This window comes from Phascolarctos cinereus, unplaced genomic scaffold, assembly GCF_003287225.1.
Source record: "Phascolarctos cinereus isolate Bilbo 61053 unplaced genomic scaffold, phaCin_HiC Scaffold_5;HRSCAF=322, whole genome shotgun sequence".
Taxonomy (NCBI): domain Eukaryota; kingdom Metazoa; phylum Chordata; class Mammalia; order Diprotodontia; family Phascolarctidae; genus Phascolarctos; species Phascolarctos cinereus.
This window is the reverse complement of record NW_027555958.1, coordinates 338917997-338927985: the sequence shown is the minus strand read 5'-3', so window position 1 is coordinate 338927985 and position 9989 is coordinate 338917997. Positions and strand designations below refer to the sequence as shown.

The following is a 9989-nucleotide window of genomic DNA, read 5'->3' as shown; positions in this document are numbered from 1 at the left end:
AAAGGAATGAGAACTACTGAAAGAAAGATGCAGAATGGCAATTTAAGAACCTGAACCAAGCAAACACACCAAAGAAAAAGAAGAGTAAGAAAGCAAAATGGCTCTCTGATTAGGCTTTACAAATAGCTGAGGAATGAAGATAAGTGAAAGGGAAAGGAGAAAGGGAATGATATAGTCAACTGAATGCAGAATTGCAGAGAACAGCAAGGAGAGATAAGAAGATTTTCTTAAATGAACAATGCAAAGAAATAGAAGAAAACAATAGAATGGGAAAGACAAGAGATCTCCAAGAAAATTAGAGATATAGAAGGAAAGTTTCATGTAAAAATGGGCATGATAAAAGACAGAAATGGTAGGGACCAAAAAGAAGTAGAAGAGATTAAGAAAAGGTGGCAGGAATACACAGAACTATACAAGAAAGATCTTAACATCACCACTAACTACGATAGTGTGGTTACTGATCTAGAGACAGAAATCCTGGCTAAAGAAGTCAAGTGGGCCTTAGGAAGCGCTGCTGACAATTACACTAGCAAAGGTGATGGAATTCAGCTTAGCTAATTAAAATTCTAAAAGATGATGCTGTTGAAGCGCTGTACCCAACATGCTAGCAAATTCAGAAAGCTCAACAGCTGCCACTAGATTGGAAAAGATCCTAAAGAAGGCCAATGCCAAAGAATATTCAAATTACCACACAATTGCACTCATTTCACATGCCAGCAAGGTGATGCTTAAGATTCTGCAAGCTAGGCTTCAGTGATATGTGAACTACCAGAGGAAGAGCAGGTTGTTTTTTGAAAATGCAGAGGAACTAAAGAACCAAATTGCCAACATTTGCTGGATTATGGAGAATGCAAGGGAGTTCCAGGAAAAACATCTACTTCTGCTTCATTGACTACCCTGAAGCCTTTGACTGTGTGGATCACAACAAAATGTGGCAAGTCCTCAAAGAGATGGGAGTACCAGGTCATCTTACTTGTCTCCTGAGGAACCTGTATGTGGGTCAAGAAGCAAGTTAGAATGCATATGGAACAAATGATTGATTTAAGATTTGGAAAGAAGTATGACATGTCTGGATATTGTCACCTTATTAATTTAATTTATATGCAGAGGACATCATGAGAAATGACAGGCTGGACAAATTAAAAGCTGGAATTAAGGTTGATGGGAGAAAGATCAACAATTTCAGATATGCAGATGAGACCACTCTGAGGGCAGAAGAAGAAGAAGAATTAATAAGCCTCCTGGTGAGGATTAAGTAAGAGAGTGCAAAAGTTGGTTTAAAGCTTAACATAAAAAAGAAAACAAACAACCTAAGATCTTGGCAACTGATCTCATCACTTCCTGGCAAATAGAGAGAGAAGAAATGAAAGTAGTGTCAGATTTTATATTCTTGGACTCAAACTACAGATGGCAGTTACAGCTGTGAAATTTCCTTGAAAGGAAAGCTATGGCAAATCTGGACAGCATACTAAAAAGCAGTGATATCACCTTGCCAGCAAAGGTCCACATATTCAAAGTTATGGTTCTTCCAGTAATAATGTATGACTATGAGAGTTGGACTATAAGGAAAGCTGAGAGCTACAGAATTGACTCTCAAGTTGTGGTGCTGAAGAACACTTTTGAGAGTCCCTTAGCAAGGAGATCAAATCAGTCAATATTTAAAGAAATTAATTCAGGCTGTTCACTGGAAGGTCAGATACTGAGGCTGAAGCTTAAATGTTTTGGCTACTTAACGAGAAGACAGAACTAATTGGAAAAGACCTTGATGTTGGGAAAAATTGAAGGCAAAAGGAAAATGGGACAGCAGAAGATGAGATGCATAGACAGTGTCGTGGAAACAATGAATATGAGCTTGGGCAGACTTTGGGAGAGAATGGAGAATAGAAGGTCCTGACATGCTACAATCCATAGGGTTGTGAAGAGTCAGACACAACTGAATGACTGAATCACAACAATAAGAACAAAACTTCCCCTCCCAGGTAGGCTTATGACTCTCTGCACTTTGCCACCCCTTTGGTGAGTTTTTCCAGGGCCTCCATTTTGGGGATGGTCCCAGGCAAGCCGTGTTATATTATCTTGGCTATGCTTTTGACCGTCTGGACTTACCCACGAAGGCCCCACTGCTAGCTCTCTTTTATGTGTTTTGCCCCAGAAATTGTCTTTCTTTTTTGCAAATATCTATATCCTGAGCCTTTAGGAAAGTTCCTGGCAAACAGTAAGTGCTTAATAAATGCTTGTTGTCTGCTTGCCTATAAAATGATGGAGTTTTACTAGATAACCTCCAACGTCTCTTCCAATTCTAAATGTATAATCCCATGACAGAAAGTATCTTATTTACTCAATTGCCATGAAAGATTGCAGGAAAGAACTCTGATTTAGATTAGAAATGGAAAGGAGAATGAATTAGGAAATAGAAATAGAATCAGGAAATAGAAATATATGTATATACATACATACATATATATTTCCCTAAAAACCTCATCTACATAGTACTCTATTCTATACTAGGGAAAGGAATGAGACTGTAATTCTATAAATAGCTTATATCTACATAGTTATTGTTTGTCCTTCTTTTTTTTTTTTAAAGTTGGTTAGGCAATGGGGTTAAGTGACTTGCCCAGGGTCACACAGCTACTAAGTGTTATGCATCTGAGGCTGGGTTTGAACTCCGCTCCTGCTGAATCCAGGACCAGTACTCTATCCATTGCGCCACCTAGCTGCCCCTGGCTTTCATTTTTGAAGAAGACTAATGACATTATGGGATGATGTATTGACTTGTGCACGAATTGGATTTAAGTGAGGCAGAGTTGCACAATGTCGGCAGCTTCACTCTCCTTTCCAGAGTCATTAAAGTCCAGTGGCAAGACAAAAGTCAAGATGACTGTCGATGGCCAGGACTGCAGCGGATGACCTTAGTGTCTTTGATGTCTGACCAGGTTTTAAGGGCTTCACAATTATCTGCTTTAGCCACCTTCACAGCTGTTGCAACAAACTGTTAAATCAGTCTCGCTCTCTAAATAGCTAATTGCATGTAGGAGATACTGCATCCAGTCAGCAGAAGGAGTGGGATGGTATAAAGAGGGGAAGATTGTGATACCTGGGGCTAGAGCTTTGGTGAGAAATATCTTATCCTCGGGGTGGTAACAGTGAAAAGTTACCCAAATAGTGAGTAGTGTCCAGGGAACCTTCTGTTTGGGAAACTGTCTGGCCTGAATTTAGTTACAGCTGGGTCATTTTACAGTGATGTATGGAAGTTTTGACAGCCTGAGCAAATATTTCCTGATTTGGTTGCCACTAGAGGGAGAAAGAGGTAGGTCAGATAAAAGCTGAAGGCCAAGTTTCTTATGCTAATGGCTTTGAAATATTCCAGTTGGCTAGAATAGATGTTAATATCATGCCTCCTTTTATTACCCTGTCCAGCTGTTCTATATTGTTAACTCATCCTTTTGAAATATGGAGCTCAAGTTTCCTTGCTCCACAAACATGCTCATTGTATTTTCAGTACCTCTCATGTTTTCACAATGAGTTGCAATAACAAAACAACCTGTTTCAAAAAGTACAATCTAGTTCAGGTTAGTTGGTAGATTCCTTATGTCCTTATTATCATCTATTTTCAGTTTAGTTAAAAAGAAAAGAAAAGTTGAACTTCATAAGTAGTCTCCTACTGCATGCACTTCAAAAAATGACTGGTTACTAATGAATCCTGTTAGAATAGAAAAGTAAGGAACAAGTACAAGATTTTGGCTTAAGGATATAAATAGTTAAGTTTCATGTTAATCCGCTAAGAGTTATTTGTAGTATTTTCTAGGAAATATGTTAAAATATTCTCTTAAAATATATCACAGAGTCATTAAGATCTGTCTCACACATTATTTGAGAAAGTGGGAAACAGAATAAAATAAGAAGGTGGGTTGTGGTAGAGTGATTGGAATATAATTAGAGTCTCAGAATTGAAAAGACCTTGGAGGTCATTAACCTATGTTATTGGCCAATGCAGAAATCCCATCTCAAACATTCCTGGCAAATGATCATCCAGCCCTTGCTTGAACAGTTTCAATGATGGGTAACTCAGCAGAAAGTTGTCATGTCAACAAACATTTATTAAGTACCTACTATGTACTAGGTACTGTGTTAAGTACTAAAGTTTAGAGCTCTAGGAACTCTGTCTCTGGCCAGAGAGCTCACTGAAGAAAACATTTCCTTTAAAATAAAAATTGGGGGGGAAGCTAGGTGGTTCAGTGGATAGAGCACCGGCCCTGAAGTCAGGAGTACCTGAGTTCAAATCCCACCTCAGACCAAACACTTGACACTTACTAGCTGTGTGACCCTGGACAAGTCACTTAACCCCAACTGCCTAAATAAATAAATAAATAAATAAAAATTGGGCATCTGGAAGCTAATGACTCCATGAGACATGAAGAAACAGTAAAACAAAGTTTTGACTTTGAATAAAAAAAATGGGAGAAAATGTAAAATATCTCATTGGAAAAAAAAACTGACCTGAAAAATAGATTGAGAAGAGATAACTTAAAAATTATTGGACTACCTGAAAGCTACAATCAAAAAAAGAGCCTAGACATCATATTTCAAGAAACTATAAAGGAAAACTACCCCAATATCTTAAAACCAGAGGGTAAAATAAAAGTGGGAAAAATCCACCAGTCACCTCCTGAAAGAGATCCCCAAATGAAAACTCCCAGGAATTTTATAACCAAATTATAGAGCTCTCATCTCTACTCCTTTTTTTTTTTTTTGCAATTTTAGGCAATTGGGGTTAAATGACTTGCCCAGGGTCACACAGCTAGTAAGTGTCAAGTATTTGTTTGGTGTAAGGCTGGATTTGAACTCAGGTCCTCCTGACTTCAGGGCTAGTGCTCTATCTACTGCACCACCTAGCTGCCCCTAGAACTCCCATCCCAAAGAGAAAATACTTCAGGCAACCAGAATGAAACTATTCAAATTTCATGGAGTCACAGTCAGGATCACACAAGATTTTGAGCTTCCACATTAAAGGAGTGGAAGGCCTGGAATAAGATATTCCAGGAGGCAAAGGAGCTAGGATTACAACCAAGAATAACCTACCCAGAAAAACATAGCATAATCCTTCAGAGGGAAATTGATATTTAATGAAATAGAAGACTTTCAAATATTTTTTTTTGGCAAGGAAATTGGGGTTAAGTGACTTGCCCAGGGTCACACAGCTTTCAAACATTCTTGATGAAAAGGCCAGAGCTGAATAGAAAATTTGACATTCAAACACAAGATTCAAGAGAAGCATAGAAAGGCAAGCATCAAAGAGAACTCAAAAAAGACTCAATAAAGTTAAACTGTTTACATTTCTATAACAGATGATGATACACTTTACTCCTAAGAACTTTATCATTGTTAGGACAGTTAGAAGGAGTCTACATAGATAGGGGACACAAGTATGAATTAATTATAGAAAGAAAATCCCAAGTTCATTTGTAGATATATTTAATTGTTAGAATTTAATTAATTTAATCATTTAAATCATATGTGTGTGCATATATAACACTCAGTCTCCCCCTCAGTGGGATGATCTAAAAAAAGAAGAAGGGATGAAAAAGAGATGAAGAAAGAGGGAGAAGGGAATGGGGAAATTATGTCACATAAAATAGGTGTGCAAGGAAGAGCTACAGTGGAAGGGAAAATGGGAATGGTGGTGGCAGCTAATGCTTGAATCTCATATTGAAATTGGTTCAAAGAAGGAAGAATTTTTGTGTGTATATATACACATATACATATATGTTATATTGTATTGTTATATTACCCAACAGGGAAATAGGAGGGGAAGAAGATGAGAGAAAAGAGGGGTGGTGGTGATAAAAGGGAGAACAGATTAAGGGAGGCAGTGGTCAGAAGCAAAACAGACATTTCAGGAGGGATAGGGTAAAAATAGAGAAAAAGATGGATAAACAGAAGAAAATAGGATGGAGGGACATATACAGTAATCATAACTGAATGCAAATAGGAGATATCACTCATGAAATTGAAGTGAATAGCAGGATAGATTAGCAACCAGAATCAAACAATATGTTGTTTTTAAGAAACACACTTGAGGCAAAAAGACACACACAGAGTTAAAATAAAGGGCTAGAGCAGAATCTATTATGCTTCAACTAAGGTAAAAAAGGAAACGGTAGGAGTCATGATCTCAGACAAAAGAAAAGCAAAAGTAGACCTAATTAAAAGAGACAGAGAAATTATGTTTTGCTAAAAGGCATAATAGACAATGAAGAAATATCAGTATTAAAGAAATATACACCAAATGGCAGCACATCCAAATTCTTTTTTTTTTTTTTGCTTCTTAGGCAATTGGGGCTAAGTGACTTGCCCAGGGTCACACAGCTAGTAAGCGTCAAGTGTTTGGTCTGATGCTGATTTGAACTCAGGTCCTCCTGACTTCAGGGCTGGTGTTCTATCCACTGCACCACCTAGCTTCCCCTAAACACCTCCAAATTCTTAAAGCCACAAACAAAACCATTGCAGCCAAAATTAGAAGGAAAGCAGGAAACTGGGAGAAAATTTTTATAGCAAGTTTCTCTGATAAAGGCCTTATTTGTCAAATATATAGAGAACTGAGTTGAATGTATAAAAATAAGAGCATTCCTCAATTGATAAATAGTCAAAGGATATGAAAGACAATTTGCAGAAGAAATCAAAGTTATCTATAGTCATATGAAAAAATGCTCTAAATCACCATTTCTTAGAGAAATACAAATTAAACAACCCTGAGATTTCACTTCATACCTATCAGATTGGCTAACATGAAAGAAAAGGACAGTGACAAATGCTGGAAGAGATGTGGAAACATTGGGATGCTAATGCACTGTGGTAGAGTTGTAAACTGGTCCAACCATTTTAGAGAACAATGTCCAAAAGGCTATAAAACTGTGCATCCCCTTTGATCCAGCAATACCACTACTAGCTCTTTATCTCAAAGAGATTAAAAAAAAAAACATACGCACACCACGTTATCAGCTCTTTCTCTGGTGGTAAATAATTGGAAATTAAGGGGGTGCCCATCAATTGCAGAATGGCTGAACAAGTTGTTGTATATGATTGTGATGGAATACTATTGTGCTGTAAGAAATGATGAACAGGATGCTTTCATAAAAACCTGAGGAGATTTATAGGAACTGATACAGAATGAAGTGAGCAGAACTAAGAGATCATTGTACACAGTAACAACAATGTTGTAATGATGATCAACTGTGAAAGACTTACCTAGTCTGATCAATACAATGATCCAAGACAATTCCAAAGTACTCATGATGAAAAATGCTATCCATTTCTAGAGAAAGAACTTATAAATTGAGTGCAAATTGAAGTATAATTTATTTCTTGCATTTTTTCAAAACATGGCTAATATTGAAATATGTTTCATATGATTTTACATATATAATTGATACCATATTGCTTGCCTTCTCAATGGATGGGCGAGAGAATTTGGAATTCAAAAAAATTTTAAAATGAATTTTAGAAGTAAATAAATAATTAAATTTTTGAAAATTGATAGAAAAAATAATTTAAAGACTGAACATGGTGACATCACAAATGAAGTCACAAAGCTGAAATTGATTATATTTTAATAGATAGAAAATGATTCATTACTTATGTGGGAGACATTCTGGAATTAGCTGTCTATGTACTGTCAAACAACTGGTTTATTAAAGTAAAGGTCAAAATTAGTACAAAAACAAAACAAAGAATAAAAATGAGAAAAGGATGGCAAGCAATTAAAACAACTTGCTCCTGATACATTTAAATAAGTTATTGATGATAAAAAATGAGATATGGATGGAAGAAAAGACAGATATACACTATAATAATTTCATATAGAATTTTAAGTAGTGTAAAGTGTAAGTTAATAAGCAAATAGTGGAGATGGTAGCCTAGAGTAAAACATGTTTATAACATAAATTTGTTCACAAAATTTTAGTAAGGAAGATGGTGAAAAATTAAGAGCAATGGAGAAACTGAGGTTTCAGTAGCTATTTGAATAATGGAAAGGGAGAAGTTGGACAGTTTGAAGTATTCTTGGACAGGATATAGCCTTTAAAAGTCTCTGAAAAGGTAAAGAATTAAAAAAAAGAATATATTCAATAAATTTGCCTGAGGGGGGCAGAGGGAAGAGGATGAGAACAGATCAGAGGAAAGGAAATGAAGTAATTTGGGAAAAACCTGGTTGAATGTTTAGAGCAGTAAGAATTTTTAACCTGACTCATTGTTGTAGTGAATAATATATGTAGAGAGAGAGAAAGGAAAAGGAAAAAAAAAGAGAGAGGGGGAAGGGGAGGAGAGAAAGAAAGAGAAAAGGGTGGGGAGAAAGAAGAAAATAGGAGGGAAGGGAGGGGAGGAAAGAGAAGGGCGAAGAGAAGGAAAGGTATGGGAGGAAGAAAGGAAAACAGAAAAGAGGAGAGGAGAGGAGCAAAGGGAAGGGAAGAGAAGAGAAGATCAGAGAAGAGAAGATCAGAGAAGAGAAGATCAGAGAAGAGATGAGAAAGCAGTTCAATGACCTTGGAGTCAGGAAGACTTGGGTTCAAGTCCCATCTCTGATAATTCTAGGCTATATGGCTATGAGCAATTCATTTAACCTCTGAATGGTCCAGGCATTTACATGACTATAACTTGCAGGGCAAGTACTGATCTACACAGTAGGGATTTCATCTGTAACTTGTGGTTTTAGAGAGCTACGTGGAACACTGGAAGGTTAAGTTGCAGCCACCATTATGATCATCTTTCCAAAGGATGAATACACTGGCAAGTGGTATTGGTATACACATAGAAGGGCAGACTGTTTTAAAATAGGGTGGGAGATGGAGAGTGAATGTAGCGGTGTTAGCATAGTGATGTTGGAATTAGCCTATAGAGACTTTGCCATTTTGCACTAGCTACCTTCTCTTTTTATCCCTGCATCCCACTGGTAAGTTGACTCTCACTGGTACATTCTTTCTGGAACCTCCATTTTGAGGAAGGCCCCAGATCCACCATCATTTATTCTCTGAAGTTCACTACCATAATGTCAAGTAAATTCATTCCCTTCCTTCCTCCCCATTCACCCACTTTCTGCATTTTTAAAAATATGTTGTCTTCCCCCTTTAGAATATGATACTTGAAGGCAGAAAGGGCCTTTGTTTTTAGTTGTATTTGCATTTGTGGTACATAGCAAAATGCCTGGCACATATAATAATTACATTATCTTTGCCTTTCCATTCCCACCATTCATTTGTGTGCTGACACACAAGGTCTTAACTTGTGAGCAAGGCAAAAAAAGAAAAAGAAAAGAAGAAAAAGAATTAATTAAAAATATTTACAGGCTTGTAAAATTCTACAAGAGAGAGTTGTGCTGTAATCTTGGAGCCTGGAAATGAGTAAGTTGCTGTAGGCCAGGCTGGAGATGACCATAGCTTTAAGTAACTGTAGAGACAAAGAGAAAGAGACAAATCCAAGAGATATTATGAATCAACCAATCAATTAACAATCATTTTAAAAAACATTTTCTTTATTCCAGCATTGTGCTAGGTGCTGGAAGATATAAACACAAAGAATGAAATACCCTCTACTCACAAGAGATTAATGGAAGAAAAAAGTTTCAGTATTTTATAACAAAGCATACAGTATTAATCATTATTTTAAATTATTAAAGTAATACAATTAAAGGTTAAGAATGACATGAGAAACCTGAAGTCTTTCTATTTAGAAGATATATTTAGTATTTATTTATTTATTCATTCATTCATTTAGGTCTCTGGTTCAAAAATAATACCCTTTTATATTTATGACTGAACGAGTTGTGGTACATGATTGTGATAGAATACTATTATGCTATAAGAAATGAGCTTGACGATCTCAGAAAAACATGGAAAGACTTGCACGACATAATGAAGAGTGAAATAAGAAGAACCAAAAGTTGTATACAGTGACAGCAATTGTATTAAGAATGACTTTGAACAAATAAGTAATTT

At 36.5% G+C, this 9989-nt stretch overlaps 1 pseudogene; it reads left to right on the top strand.

Annotated features, from left to right (window-relative positions):
• The first annotated feature begins 266 nt into the window (after positions 1-266).
• LOC110217853 (uncharacterized) lies at positions 267-1016 on the top strand (annotated as a pseudogene).
• The last annotated feature ends 8973 nt before the right edge of the window (positions 1017-9989 follow it).